Source organism: Crocuta crocuta, unplaced genomic scaffold, assembly GCF_008692635.1.
Source record: "Crocuta crocuta isolate KB4526 unplaced genomic scaffold, BGI_CrCroc_1.0 scaffold90, whole genome shotgun sequence".
Lineage (NCBI taxonomy): Eukaryota > Metazoa > Chordata > Mammalia > Carnivora > Hyaenidae > Crocuta > Crocuta crocuta.
In genome coordinates this window covers 2,149,492-2,164,792 of record NW_027527449.1, presented here as the reverse complement: position 1 = coordinate 2,164,792, position 15,301 = coordinate 2,149,492, and the positions used below count along the sequence as shown (strand labels likewise).

The 15,301-nt window shown below is 39.5% G+C and overlaps 1 long non-coding RNA gene across 1 annotated transcript; it reads left to right on the top strand.

Annotated features, from left to right (window-relative positions):
* The first annotated feature begins 3,342 nt into the window (after positions 1–3,342).
* On the top strand, positions 3,343–14,976 carry LOC144230196 (uncharacterized). The gene is made up of 5 exons (XR_013334724.1): positions 3,343–3,529; positions 12,769–12,942; positions 13,073–13,195; positions 14,113–14,181; positions 14,901–14,976. It is a non-coding gene; the product is annotated as an uncharacterized LOC144230196 (long non-coding RNA).
* Positions 14,977–15,301: the final 325 nt, after the last annotated feature.

Sequence of the window (15,301 nt, the reverse complement as noted above, 5' to 3'; positions counted from 1 at the left end):
TCATATTTGCAGTTTCTGATACTCCTTTAGGCAACATAGTTGAAGGCTGCATGATGAATGAGCAGCCACTGATTGGTCCTATTGTGCACTTGCGATTCTTCTTCTTTTTTTTTAATTTCTAACTTTAGTATGCAGACGACGCTGTTGGCGATCAAAGCATGTGCACTCTGGGGCACACGCACTAAGCTAAAATATAACAATGATATGTGGTCACATGAGCTTTGTTCAGATGAGGTTTTCTTCAGGGCTGGTAGCAAGCTCTGATAGCTCTGAGTTGAAAGTTGACCAGAGAGGTTGAAATGTACTTTTTAAAAAATGGAACCCTGATTCATAGAAATACTATGCAAGGAATACCTAGTTCGAGTCTGCTACTTCTTACCTTCACCTCTCTCCCTCCCTCTCTATTTCTTTTTTAAAGTTTGAGAGGAACAGGTCTTGAGAGTGTATGACTTGCCTAGCATCTCACAAGATGGCTTTGGCATATAGTAAGGACATTTCAATTGCTGATGATGTAGAATTTTCACTTCAAACTTACACTTAATATAAAACTTGTCACTAAGGACTCAGAAAAAATCTTGGCAAAAATCTTGTACAGATGATGATCTGCAATACCTACCACTAACTACAATGAAAATAAAAATCTCTTCAGAAGCAATCACCTCAGCAGGAACCAGAAAAAATGCAAATCAAGACAACAATAAAATGCCATTTACCTCCATTTGATTAGCAAAAGTACTCAATGAGGAACACTTCTTAGGAAGTGATAGAATGTGGAACAACGGAACCTTATGTTGCTGTGGGAGTATAAATTGGTACATCTACTCTGGAAAACACTCTATCTTGTAAAGTTGAGAATTTATGAATCTTTTTATTTAGCAATTCCATTTTTAAAGTTTTTTTTTATGTTTTATTTATTTCTGAGAGAGAGAAAGAGAGAGAGAGAGACAGTGTGCGTAGGGGAGGGTCAGAGGAAAAGGGAGGCAAAGAATCTGAAGAAGGTTCCAGGCTCTGAGCCAGCCATCAGCACAGAACCTGACACGGGGCTCAAACCCACAAACCGTAAGATCATGACCTGAGCTGAAGTCAGACGCTTAACCAACTGAGTCATATAGGCTCCCCAGCAATTCCATTTTTTTTTTTTTTACAAATAGTTTATTGTCAAATTAGTTTCCACAAAACACCCAGTACTCATCCCCACAAGTGTCCTCCTCCATGCCCATCCCCCTCCCCATCCATCAGTCCTCAGTTTTTGTCAGCATTCAAGAGTCTCTCATGGTTTGCCTCTCTCCCTTTCCCTCACCATTTTCCCCCTTCTTCTCCCCCTTGTTCCTCAGTTAAGTTCCTCCTAATCCTCCTATACGTGCAAACATATGATATTTGTCCTTCTCTGCCTGACTTATTTCACTCAGCATAACACCCTCAAGGTCCATCCATGTTGCTACACATGGCCATATTTCATTCTTTCTCATTGCCATGTAGTATTCCATGGTATAGATAAACCACATCTTCTTGATCCATTTGTCCGTGGATGGACACTTGGGCTCTCCATGTTTTAGCTATTGTGGAGAGTGCTGCTGTGAACATTGGGGTCCATGTGCCCCTATGCATCAGCATTTCTGTATCCCTTGGGTAAATTCCTAGCAGTGCTCCAGCAATTCCATTTTTAAAATACTGTTTGGTTTTAGTTATTTTTCACTTTATATAAAGGGTATTATGGTGGAGTGAATTTTGGCCCCCAATGATATGTCTACTGGGAACCTAAATAACGTGACCTTATTTGCAAAATGGGTCTGTATAGGTGCTGTTAAGTTCAGAAGCTTGAGATGAGGTCACCCTGGATTAGGGTGGGTCCGAAACTCATGGGCAAGTGTCTTTAGAAGTCACATGGACAAGAAGGGGACAGAAGACAAGGCAGACAGTAAAATGACTAAATGTGTACAAGCTAAGAAATGCCAAGTGTATGACCTGCATTGGTTTCCCTCCAAAGTAATCAAAATTAATAGTTAGAAATTTCGACCTGCAATACCTCACAATGTGAATGTATTTGGAGCAGATGCCTTTAAAGAGATAATGAAGTTACACTGAGGCCTTTAGGGTGAGTCCTAATCCAATCTGAATTGTGGCTTTACACTAAGAGGAGGTTAGGACAAGAGAAAGACAGAGGGGCCTGGGTGCACAGAGGTGTGTTCTATCGGATCTAATGGAAAAGCAGAAGGAAGGCCCACGCATCACAAACATAGACACACAAGCTCTTTTTTGTGGGTTTTTGCTTGCTTGTTTGTTGTTTTGTTTTGTTTTCTCATAACATATGTCTTATGTCTCCTCTCATAACATAAGACATTTTCTTGAGAATGTGACAACCGAGCTGATGAGAAATATAGATGAGGGACCTGCCAGCCCACTAGGGCCCCCACCCCAAGTCAAGGATGCATGTCAGAGAGAGAGTATGGCTGTGTGGATGTGAGGTCAGTGAGAGGATCACAGCCACAGCCCAGGAAGACCAGAAAAAGATGGCAGTTCATATATTTTTGCAATAAATATACACATAAAGGAATAAATAATGAACACATTCATAGGTAGATAAATGCTAGGAAATTATAACAGAGCGCCATCTAATTTTGTACACATATGCTCAACTAATTCAAATTCTTCACTCACAAAGATGATCTTATTTCGGAAACAGACTCTTAACTATAGAGAACATACTGATGGTTACCAGAGGGGAGGGATGGTGGGGGGGCAGGGGGAAAGAGGGGAAGGGGCTTAAAGAATATACTTACGATGAAAAAAAAAAGAAAAAAAAAGAATAGAGATGATCTTGTTTTAACACAGATATTTCTTGCCGACATTTACAAAGAGTCTTGCCTAAATGGAATGGACACTGAGGTAAAAAAAAAGTGGGGAATTCTACTAGTTACATGACATGGGGACAAATTATGCATCAGGCAACCGACAGCCTTGTTGTGGAAACAATACTAGTAGCACAAGAAACAGGAGGATTTTGATGGTAGGAGGACGTGTGCAAATTATGTTACTAGTGACCAGCGGTGCCTCGGCACCACTCTTTTGCTTAATAATTTGCCTGTGACAAAGGACTGTATCCTGTAATATGTGGTGGCCTTTGAACAAGTTTCTCTGTTCGCCATCCCTAACCATTGAGCTTACAGTGCCCCGCTGTCACTTCTGTCCTGGTTTAGAATGTGGCACTTAGAGTTACAGTGTGAACCCCTGGAACCTTCTCTCTTTGTGCTTTCTCTCTATTGTTTGCTCATAATGAAGGGAATGGCGGTACACTTATTCAACTGGGGTGCCTTGAGATAATGAGGCCTTTGAATAAGGCATCTCCGCTCAATGGGATGCCTTCGTTCTCTCCTAACTTGGTAGAAATAGTCGTCTTAGGTGCTTGTTAGGATTGGGAGATAACTAGCTGTTATTGCTCCTGCCTGGATGGTTTACGTAACCTTTTACCTTGTCCTTGTCCCTTTCAACCCCGGTCACTGAGAGAACAGAGATGAATGAAAGGCTTCAGGTAGTTAAATTGTCCACTTGCTAACAGTGGTGTGTGTGTGTGTGTGTGTGTGTGTGTGTGTGTACTTAAGAAAGGGCAGTGCATGCAAAAGAAGACAGAAAACTGTGTTTTCATCTGAATTTGCACCACAGGTATAATGAGATTACTATATACACATTTGAAAAACCCACATAGTTAAAAAACAGAGTCCTGTAATCTCTTATTTTCATAATACATGGAAAATGGCAAATTGTTCCTTGAATGAATAAGCAAATGATTTCTCTCTTTATACTCATGTTTTTATTCTGGTCAGAATTTCATGGCTGTGTGATTGCAAGATCTAATCTCTTCTATTTTGATGGCTTCTTATTATTTTCTTCTTTATGCTTCTTTAATAATAAAAGCAAGATATGTTAAATATTGGCCTTTTGACGACAGAAAAAAATGTAACTTAGGCAATACCTGAATTTTTTTTTGCCTAAGACTCATAGGTTCACTTTTGTCAAATTATCTTTATATTGTGTCCTCTAAAATGATCAAAAGTTTGTCCTTTAAAAAAAACTGTTCTCAACAAAAAGCAATCTTTAAAGAAGAATACCGCTAGCATTTCTTCTATTGAATGCTAGAGGGAGAATCTCTGGGAGGTCCTTAGAAAAACATTTTGGTGGTACCGCAAGGTCCAGGAGGAGTGTTTGGAGAAGGACTCTTAACTGTGCAACAATCAATAGAAAGAATCCAAGTCACTCCTTGGATCAATCACTGGAGATTATTAATATAATTATTTTTAAGTTTATTTTATTTATTTGAGAGAAAGAGAGAGAGAGTAAGTGAGTGAGCAGGGGAGGGAGAGAAAGAGGGAGAAACAGAGAATCTTAAGCAAGCTCCACACCATCAGCATGGAGCCTGACAGGGAGCTCGATTCCATGAACTGTGAGAACATGACCTGAGCCGAAATCTAGGATCGGACACTCAACTGACTGAGCCACTGAGTTGCTCCTATCAATATCATTCATTCTTGAAGTGCTAAAAATTATAAGCAGGCTGGTAAAAATATGACCTTCCGGAAGGGCCCACTATCTGCAATCGAGAAAGCAAAGGATTTTCCTGTAACCTTCTCTGGCAACTCTGGAGCTGAATTATTGATGAATGGAAATATTCAAAACTGAGAAGCGTTTTTGGATTTCTCTATGTTAATCAACACTAAAGCTTTCGCTCTTCCCAATGTGTCTCAACACAACAGGAGCACTGATTTATTGAGGAAACCAATGGTAAGCTATTTCACGATGCTCTTTCTCCAGGGAGACTCAGTGGTATATCAATTAGGCAATATGTGACAAACTAAAATATTTTATCGACAACTGTTAAGGAATATTTAAATAGGATTAAAATATAGCCCTAGATATGCTAACACTTAAAAAAAAAAAGAAAAAGAAAAAATTTCCCTCAACAGGCAGTAACTTAATAAAAGATAATATATAGATATGTCAGCAGATAAAAGATAAAGAGGAATGTGATATAAAAAGAAGTGCTGATGTCTTTTACTCCCAAAGGTAGAAGCCCGGAGTTGCTAGGCATTCCTAAGATTAAATCTAGCATCGTGCTTATGCACCATTGCTAACACAGTTTAGGAAAGACTTAACATGAGTAAATTGAATTTATAGTTAAGTGACTTCCATCACTAAATAGTACGACTAGATCTAATTTTCTTTTTCATAGAGAAATGAGTGCAGTTTTCTTTTTAAAAGAATTTGTCATTCTTTAGCAGAAAGATCAATGTATGTTGAATCTTAGGCAGGCCACCCATGTAATAATTAAACAAAAGTTTCATAGCACAATGTTACTGTAACCATGCACATATTATATCTGTGTGCCTCTGGTTAAAAAAAGTAGTTACAAATGAAAGGTTATTCAGTGTCTCAGATCAAGGGTCACAGATTGAGTAAGTCTTACAAATGCATGAAAGTCAGGGTTAGCGTAGGCTGAATACAAGGAACCTGTGAATAGCTACTAGACTGTTCTGTATGGTGGATCTGAGGGAAGGCAGACTGAATGTTGTCAGATGTCCAAGAGTTTTAAAGAAGCCTAAAACTTGGATTTTTAGGTAAAAATCTTCCTATTTTAAGTATTGATGCATTAAAAAATAATTATCTGAGTTTACTAAAACACATCTACAAACCGNGCCTCAGGACTTTTTTTTTTTTTTTTAATGTTTACTCATTTATTTTGAAAGAGAGAGTGTGTGCCTTTGTGGATATGGGATGGGCAGAGAGAGAGAGGGAGAGAATCCCAAACAAGCTTTGTGGTGTCACTGCAGAGGCCCACGTGGGGCTTGATCTCACAAACTGTGCCATCATGACCAGAGCTGAAATCAAGAGCTGGATGCTTAACCAACTGAGACATCTAGGTGCCCCAAATATCAGCTACTTCTATATCAGATTTGGGGAATACATATCCCATGTTAAAGGTCTAGAGATAGATATTTATATTATTTTCTTTAAAACAATGCATGTATCTATTTTTAATAGTCTACAAAAATAAGTAGTCAAAATTTAAAAATTTAGAATTATTTTTAAAAAAGCAGTCAGCCACTTATAAATTTTTATCAAGCATCTACTTTTTGCTCAGGAACTCTTCTAGGCACTGAGGATATACTGATAAATGAGTTAAACAAAGCCCATATCTTTAAGGTGCTTATAATCTAGTGATAATGAAAGTCATGAAGCCAAACAAATAAGTGAGAAATTTCCAACTACTTTGTAAGTGTAGGAAAAGATAGGGAATATGATTAAGCAACGCTGTGGGAGCACTCTGGCCTGAGTGGCCAGGAAGGATTCTCTGAGCAATGATATCTGAACTGCGACCTGAGTGACAGGTGGATTCAGTCATGTGGAGACTGGGGAGAACAGAGTTCTAAGTAGAAGGATGGGCAAAGAAAAACTCTTCAGGAGAGAACACACCTGCCATGTTGGACTCAAAGAAGAAGGTCATTGTGGCTCAGGATAGTGGGAGAAGAGGAAGGAGTAGAGGAAGCCTGGAACTGCATCATATAGGGCCTTTTAAACTAATGTTTTTCAAATTTTAACACACATACCGATCCCTTGGGGGGAATCTTATGAAAACGGTATCTGAGTCATTATGCCTGAGATGTTGCATTCCTAAAAAGCTACCCACTGAAACCCCTCACACCACCCTCACCTCAATGGTGAGGTGTTAGACTGAATTCTACTTTTGGTAGAAAATCATGCAGACCTAAGAGGTAGATGGAGTGAGCCTGTAAACGGGCAGAGAAAACAGTGAGGCATTTCAGTAGCCCAGAAGAGAGATCATGATGGCTTGGACTTCAAGAGGAGCTGCAGGGTAGATATTTTGAACACAGAGAAATGGGCCTTTCTGCTGAATTGGAGGATGAAGGAGAGAGGAATCAAGTTTGGCGTGGGGCATATATGGCCTAAGCAAGTTTCCCTGATGGGGAAAATTTTGGGAGGAGCATCTTTTGTAAGTCTGGTGGGAGGTGGGGGGATGGGGGATTACTTCTGTTAGTCCATATAAAAATATGTCGAATGGTTAACTAAATGGAAATATCTAAATGGAAATAACTAAATGGAAATATCTAAAAGGCAGTTTCATATGTGAGCCTAGATGAGGAGAGAGATCAACACTAAGAAACTGACTTGGGGGTCACCCATATATTGGTAGCGTTAAAGCCATGGATGGCGTAATGCTGCTTAAGACGAGACAGAGATAATGAAGGGAAAATGACCAAATCAGGAGTCGGAGGGGGGCTCCCCATCACCTAGAGATCTGGAAGACAGAAATGATCCAGCCAAGGGCTGTGGGAAGAAGTGAGGCGGAAAGAAAACTAGGAGGGCATTTTGTATGTACACCAAGACAAGAAAACATTTCAAGGAGAAAATGGCAGGGCTAATCCTGAGGAAAGGTCAGGTGATATGAAACTCAAGAACTGACCATTGATGTGATGAAATCAGCTCATTAAAAAAAAAAAAAAACAATTCAAGCATAATTTAAAAAAAAAAAGTGTTAGCTTTTAATTGTTCAACACACATGGTAGATTTTCTTTTTTGGAAAAAAAATTAAAACTAATTAGAAAATTTTAGCCTAGTGACTATGAAAAACTTAAATTATTGGGTCATATAGATAATTTACATTTTATCTCATTCATCATGCTTATTCATAGTTTGTAAAAAGATTAAGTTTTCCTATCTTCAAGTTTTGACATGGTTTCTCAGACTAAAATGAATGAACCAGAAGGATTCTTCTTACACCTGGAAATAGCTATCTTATTAGGTTGATTGTCACTTCTGAATTCACTAGTAAATGGAACTATCAAAGTAGCTACTAGCAATTTCATTACTTAAAAACAAAAAACTTCCTCCAGGGTTATCTATAACCCTTATATTTATTTTAATGACCACTGTGTCAAATTACTAGAAGTTGATTCTATTATAATTAATTCTAGTTCAGAATCTAAGGATTTAATCTAACATCAGTAAGAAAACTGGAAAGAAATTATCAGTCGCTGTTAATATTTTGTGTGGTTTCAATTTGCATATCAATATATTCCCAGCACCAACCCTTTCTCCCATTTTCCTGTGATCACCCAATGGCCTAGCAGAAGAGCCAGACTACGAAAAGTGTATCGTTCCCTTCCCATCAGTGTCACTCAAAGTAAAATATTAAAATAAACAGTAGCAAGAGAGGTCTGTTTATTTTTAATTTTCCATATTTCTTAGAATATATCAAATATTCTTCTAAAAACTTATTTTTGGTAGTAATGTTTATTTTTTCTTCCATCATACGGTGATGTGTGCTGTATGGTTCCATTTGAAGATCTGGTCATCACTTCAAGTTCAACTTCAGTACCGCTGTACTCATCAGTTTTCCCAACAAAGCAATGTTGCTTTTAGACCAATGATTCTTAAACTATTTTGGGTTGAATGTCTCTTTGAAAGCTGATGAAGCCTATAGACCTCTGAAAAGATACACATAAATACATGTGCAAGTATTTTTCACAGCTTGTTTCCCTTTACTCCATGCTCATTTCCACTACACAGCTAGATTATAAAAGCCTCTGAGGCATCAGGTCACGTTTACTCTTGATCATAATGATCACTTACTAATCGTAAAATGGAAATGGCTCCAAACTGTGCAACTAAAACAAAAAGCGCTTCAATTCTGCCCAAAACAACTTTGAATGAAGAGGCTCATTGTTTGGTTCTGTATCAGAAATGATTGTAGCATAACTAGAAATGTGTACATAATCTGTGAAGGCTGACTGATTGAGGACTTTGGCTTTACCAATGGAAGACGATCTGTACCCACAAAAGAATTCAGTGGAAAATAGAATCCAAACTCCTATGTCTAACTTGGTCGGATGAGGAGTGGGTTGTCAAGGAGTACAAGAATCCCTATCTTTCATTTTGTTTGTACCAAAGTCAAAGAAGACCTTGTGGTCAGGGCTGAATCATTGAGACCATCTGTGTTAACAGCAAAAGGATTACAATTCTGCGTTTCAATTTAAAGCCTTCTGAGAAGAAGTAACCTTCAGAAAAGTTCTGCAGATTTCTGCCTGCTGAGAAATTGAAAGGCTAGGTGACTTTTTACACCAGCCTCCAGAAATGCTTCCTCCACACTGAAAAGTTTACATTCTTCTCCACTTCCAATCTCTCCTTCCAGAGAGGCAGCTGGGACAAAAGACAGTAGATTTTCAGCAGTATCCAAAATAGTAACTTCAGAGACTTGAGTCAAAAGTTTCACTTCATTCTTATAGCTGAAAATATCAGCCAAATACCCAAGTCAGGAACAAACTCCTTCCTGTTCTAAGAAGGGTCTCTTTTTCTCTAAAAGCAAACACAACTTATGCCTGTTGTTCAATCATGGGCTTCAAGATTTGTCCTCTGGACTGCAACCCTGTACAGCATTACAAGATTAGGCTTTTGAAATGAGGAAAATTAAATTTTGAGTAAGTTTCAGTCTCTTTAAAAACTTGTCTCCAGGAAAGAAGGAAGGAAGGAAGGAAGGAAGGAAGGAAGGAAGGAAGGAAGGAAGGAAGGAAGGAAGGAAGGAACAATGAAAGGAAGGCAGCTCTATGGTCCATTGCATTTAAGGAGCAACAGATATAAGGGTCTTCTTGCATTTTTTTTGTGTATAACAACTTTATTGAGTTATAGTTGACATCCATTTGAAATTCACCCATATCACTGTAGGTATCAGGAAGTGATATCTTTTTATTGCTGAGTAGTCTTTTATGGTATATATACCACAATTTCTATAGGCATTCATTTATTGACATCGGCACTTGAGTTTTTTCCAGTTTTTTGCTATTACTAATAGGGCTGCTATGAACCCTGTTGTGTAAGTCTTTGTAGGAACACCTGCTTCCATTTTGCTAAAGTAAATTCCTTGGAGTAGAATGGTAGGTCATAGCATAGGTATGTTTTTTTTTCAGTTTTCATTTAATTCCCCAATTATTTCCAAACTGCATATACTGTTTTCCATTTCCATCAGCCATGTATCAGAGTTCCAGTTATTCCACATTCTTGCTAACACTTGCATGGCGAGTTTTTTTTCTTTTCTTTTTTTTTTTTTTTTAATTTTAGACACTATACTAAATGTGTGCAATGGAAACACTTTAGTTTTCTCTTTGGCTTGATGTTTTGATTAGCAAGAACATTTTTATATAAGCTACATGGAGGCTTTGGTGTTCCAACATGTTTGGATTAACCAAAGGTGCATAAGATTCATTGCATTTGGTTTTCTTTGCAATTGCCCTGGATAACCTAGACTTCGTGTAAATGAAAGAGAAATGTCAATAACAATGAGGGTGGATTATTTCTATCAAAATATTTTAGACAACATCGCATGGTGATCACATGCATATCATGTGCACACCTATCCTTATTTGGCGTACAATAATTTCTTAACAGCAAAATGGAACAAAGTGATTTTTTACTGTTGGGGTTCTTTCGTGGTTTCCCCACATGTAGCAAATCATCAGAGTATTAGAAAGAAGTAAATGGAAATATTTTCCTGAAAATCCAGTTTGACATATGAAATTCTTCGGTGGACTCTCTGCTTACGAATCCCTGCTCTAGAGTTCCATGTTCTCATGTGTGGGAAAGGGAATCCCTCTGTTTTTCCCCAAGTAGGAGGAATTGTTACTTTGGGTGGTCCAAGACCAAGAGATTTTAAAAAAATAATATCTATCTGTTTTTGAGGGAGAGAGAGAGAGAGAAACAGTGCTCAAGCAGGGGAGGAACAGAGAGAGAGGGAGGCACAGAATCTAAAGCAGGCTCCAGGCTCTGAGCTGTCAGCACAGAGCCCAACATGGGGCTCGAACTCACAAACTGCAAGGTCACAACCAGAGCTGAAGTCACATGCTTAATGGACTGAGCCACCCAGGCGCCCTGAGACTAAGACATTTACTGGCTCACATTTTGTGTGGGAACGGTCACTGTGTGTTAAAGGACACAGTCTATGTCCAGTGTTCCCTAGCTATCCTTTCTTCTTTCAAAGAATTCCCCCAAGGTGGGAAGGGTCTGCACCCCACCCTCCACCCCCAGTTCAGACTTGCCAAGGACTTTCTGTTCCAAAACAACCATTTGTAACTGGCAGGTAAAACAGACAGGAGTTTGTTCTCTCCAGCTGGGTTAGCTGAAGCTGTGGGTTCTGGGAAGGTAGCTCTTTGGCTGAAGCTGTATTTATAGCTGATGAGTTTTCCATGGAGCCCTCTTTTGAGTGGCATCAGACGCCTGAAGAGTTATTCATAAATTGGTACTTTTTTCCCATTTTATTTGGCACTGTTTTTATGTACATGGTTTCTTGGTCAAGAGCCCTGGGGGAAAGAAGGGTTGGCTAAAGAGATTTGGGGTTACAAGTGAAAATGGTCTCTTCCAGTTATACGTCAAGGTTAGAATTATATTTGATTCAATGCCTCCTTTTTTAGTCATAACATTTTACATATTGCTTCCTTTTTAGTTTTAGTTTTGTCTCCCCAATCCGGGTGCTTATCTGACCACGCTTGCATTATCATAATTATTTTTTAAAAACTCACTTCCATAAAGTGTGCATATTATACATAGCATGTAATTAATGTTCTCTAAGAAAAGTTCAGGTATTGGGCAATAGTATTAAACATGAAACATAGGAGATGTATCAATTTCTTCTAAGAGTAGTCCTCAAGTAGTATATAATCCAAAGTTATAAAAAATGATATAGAGTTATTTGTCAGAATGGCTCACCATAACAAAAAACACACATAAAATACATGTATCTATAAAGCCATCAAATTAGGGGGGAAATGTCCAGGAAATTATTTGCTTAATATTCCCCTATCAAGTTTATTTTGTCCAGTCTCCTTTTCAAAGACAGATTACCACCCAAATCACTGAAGACAGATGGCTGCCTCTATTTTTAAAATGTTCTAGAGTCGATAATTTCACAAACTCCTTCAGTAGTCTGTTTCAGCGTTTAATCACTGTTACACTCAAGACGTTCTTCCTTATGTCTAATATATGATGTCTAAATAATGAAATACACTGAGTGGAATAAGGAGGGTAATTTTAACTCTCACAGCTGCTAGAACTAGAGACCTAAACAATTTTTCAATGAGACACATGGTTCAATTACGCTCTCTCCGGGGTTGACATCTCCATCCCTGACCTCTCACCCTCCTTGTAAGTCTATAATTCTCACTTTCCACAGGATATTGTCCCCTGAATATCCTACAGACCTTTGGAAATTAAACTAATGAAAGAAGACTCATTTCACTTCTTAAAAATGCAATTTCCTTCCATTTGTAGTTTTATGGGTTACTTTTTCTTCCAAATTTATTTTTCTCCCTGTCTTCTCTCTTTGCAAGAGAAAATGCAGCAAATTGCTACATGTATCTATTCATCATCCCATAGAGTTTCTCAATTAGTCAGTTGTGGTTAAGGGTCCATGGATTTCATTCCTAACCACTTCGGGTTCCCAGTCCCAGGTGGAGTGTCTGACCTTCCCATCGCCAGTGGATCCTCAATGTAGGACTTGGGGTAACAAAGACAACAAGAATAAGTTCTTTTTTTTTTTTTTTCCTTGCAGTCCATAGTGATGTTTCTTCTAGCCATGGACGTCTCCTGAGAAGCTATGATTAAGCATAAGTTTTTATTCCTTAATTCCTTTTAGGTGTTAGGAAACTCTTTCAAAAGGAGTTAGAGATGATTAAATGTTAGGATATGAGTTCACTGAGTATCCCTTCCTAGGGTATGTGAACTTTAAACATATTTGATGTGAGGAAAGAGACTGCCTTCCTGGAGGGTTGAGTTCACATTACACCACGGTGCCTTCTCTCAGGATGGCGACCAAAGACAGCTGCCGCATTTCTGCTGGCTGCAGGTGAGTGGCCGCAGGGCCACTGGGCTCGTCTCATCTAGCAAGTAAGTGCCCTCTGGATGACCCCTGCTTTCCTAGCGCCCAGTCAGACCATCACTTTCCTCCCCCGAACCCCGCAGAGCACACACCTTCCCTCCCCTAACAATGAACTTGCTGAATTCTTCCTTCTCTCAGGACTGCACAGAAAGGCTGCTGCGTTCTGTCATTGAAAATCACTGCAGTGGAGCCCAAAATGATCCCTTCCAAATTTCCCCAGAACTCAGGAGTTCAAACACTTACAATAAAGCAAAGACAAAGGTAGGCATCTTAAGAATACTAATTAGGGTCTCTACACTGAGATTAGGAAGCTATGTTGAAGTTAAACATTGAAACAAGGTGGGGACAAAGCTAGGTACAAGAATTTAAGAAATTCCTGGGGCACCTGCGTGGCTCAGATGGTTAAGCATCTGACTCTCGATTTCAGCTCAGGTCATAGTCTCATGGTCTGTGAGACTGAGCCCTGTGCTGGGCTCTGCACTGACAGTATGGAGCCTGCTTGGGATTCTCTCTCTCCCTCTTCTTTGTGACCCTCTGCCACTCATGTTCTCTCTCTTAAAATACATAAANGCGAAAGTCGGAAAGTCGGACGCTTAACCGACTAAGCCACCCAGGCGCCCCCATAAATAAACTTAAAAAGAAAAAGAATTTAAGAAATTCTCAGCATTCACATTAGTAATTGAGGGGCAGCATGTAAAGCTTCTGGTTAAGGAAGGGATCCCAGGGGGGCGCTTCGGTGGCTCAGTCAGTTAAGTGTTGGACTTTGGCTCATGGTTCGTGGGTTCAAGCCCCGTGTCGGGCTCTGTGCTGACAGCTAGCTCAGAGCCTGGAGCCTGTTTCAGATTCTGGTCTCCCTCTCTCTCTGACCCTCCCCTGCTCTCTCTCTCTCTCTCTCTCATAAATCAATCAATCAATCAATCAATCAATCAATCAATCAATAAGGGATCCCAGGGCCAGAAGGACTGAGTTTGAAAGTCTGTTCTTTCACTCTCTGGTCATCAGGCTTGGGCATGCCAGTCAACTGTTTCATCCGCAAAATGAGGACAGGGCCGACTTCATGTATGGTTGTTAAGCTAAAATCTCAGGCATAATGTGTGCATAGAAAGTGTTCATTGCGCTTAGTCATTAGGGATAAGCAGTAGCAAACTGATGCTGCAAACTGATGCTACATTTTCCAGACTTTTTGACACCAAGGAGAAATAGAGGGCAGAGCAGGTCTTCTTCCGGGACAGGAGTGGCTTCAGCAGGTACAGAGCCTATGGGACTGACGCCTGGGTAAGGTGAAGGGAGATGATGGGATCGATGGGAAGTGCCTGGCACCGAGCCCAGTGCCCAGAGGTCAATAAATGCTGCTTGAATTTGGTAAATTAGTAAGGGTCTGTTTTTGTTTGTTTGTTTTTTTTCTTTTTTCCCCAGATAGAGCAATAGTGAGAGAGTACAGAATTAAAGAAAGACATTAGAAAAAGATAGAGAGACGTTGCTGCTAATTATGTTGGCGTAGATATCTATTTTTAAGTCAAAAGGTGCAGGATGGAGGGCGAACAGGAAAGAAGAACAAATAAATTGGGAGAGAGCGGGGGACTGTGGCTTCCATTTAGTAAATACAGATAAGGAGAATAAAGGAAAGTGTGGTTGGATTGAATTAACTAGTGTGTTATTGACCAGTAACAGCATGACATTGCATTCTTCATGAAGACACTTAAGAAGGATGCTTAAGGAATTTCTTTTAAGGAAAAAATAATACTTTCTGTTGGCTTGGTTTTGCTATCTTTTTTAGGAAACCCCATGAGTTGGCCTTGGATTTGAACAGAGGCAGTTCCAGAGGGATCCCCATTTTCTGGACTTACACTTGCAAATTGCCCAGAGCTGGGACCTTACTGTGGCTCTCTTGCTGTCCTCTGATTTACTGTCTAGTTTGGTCCTCACAACAGTTATGTGAGGCAGATATTATCATTTCTCTTTGCAGATGAGGACACTGTCACAACCACAATCAGAAGGAATCTGGGGGTTACCTGAGGTCTCTGAATGCATCCCTTTAAATGCTAAAGGACTTTCTGGTATGTTTTGTGATCTTTGGCTGTGGGTGAATGGGCACAGGTAAGTGCCTGTGGGGCACTTACCACAGGCATTTGCCAATTAGGGAAATCTTTTAACAATCCATCCATCCATATACAATGGATATATCCTTGTGTGGGATAATATATCGGCTTGACACCTTGGCCCCGGGGGTGAGTTTAAGTTCCCTCTAACCAACACAGTTCAAAGCAAAGAAATGATTACTTTTCCGTTTCTTTTGATAAGATCTTCAGCCGAGACCTGCATTCTCATGATGAAGGAAAAGAGTGGAAGCCAACATTTTCCTTCGTT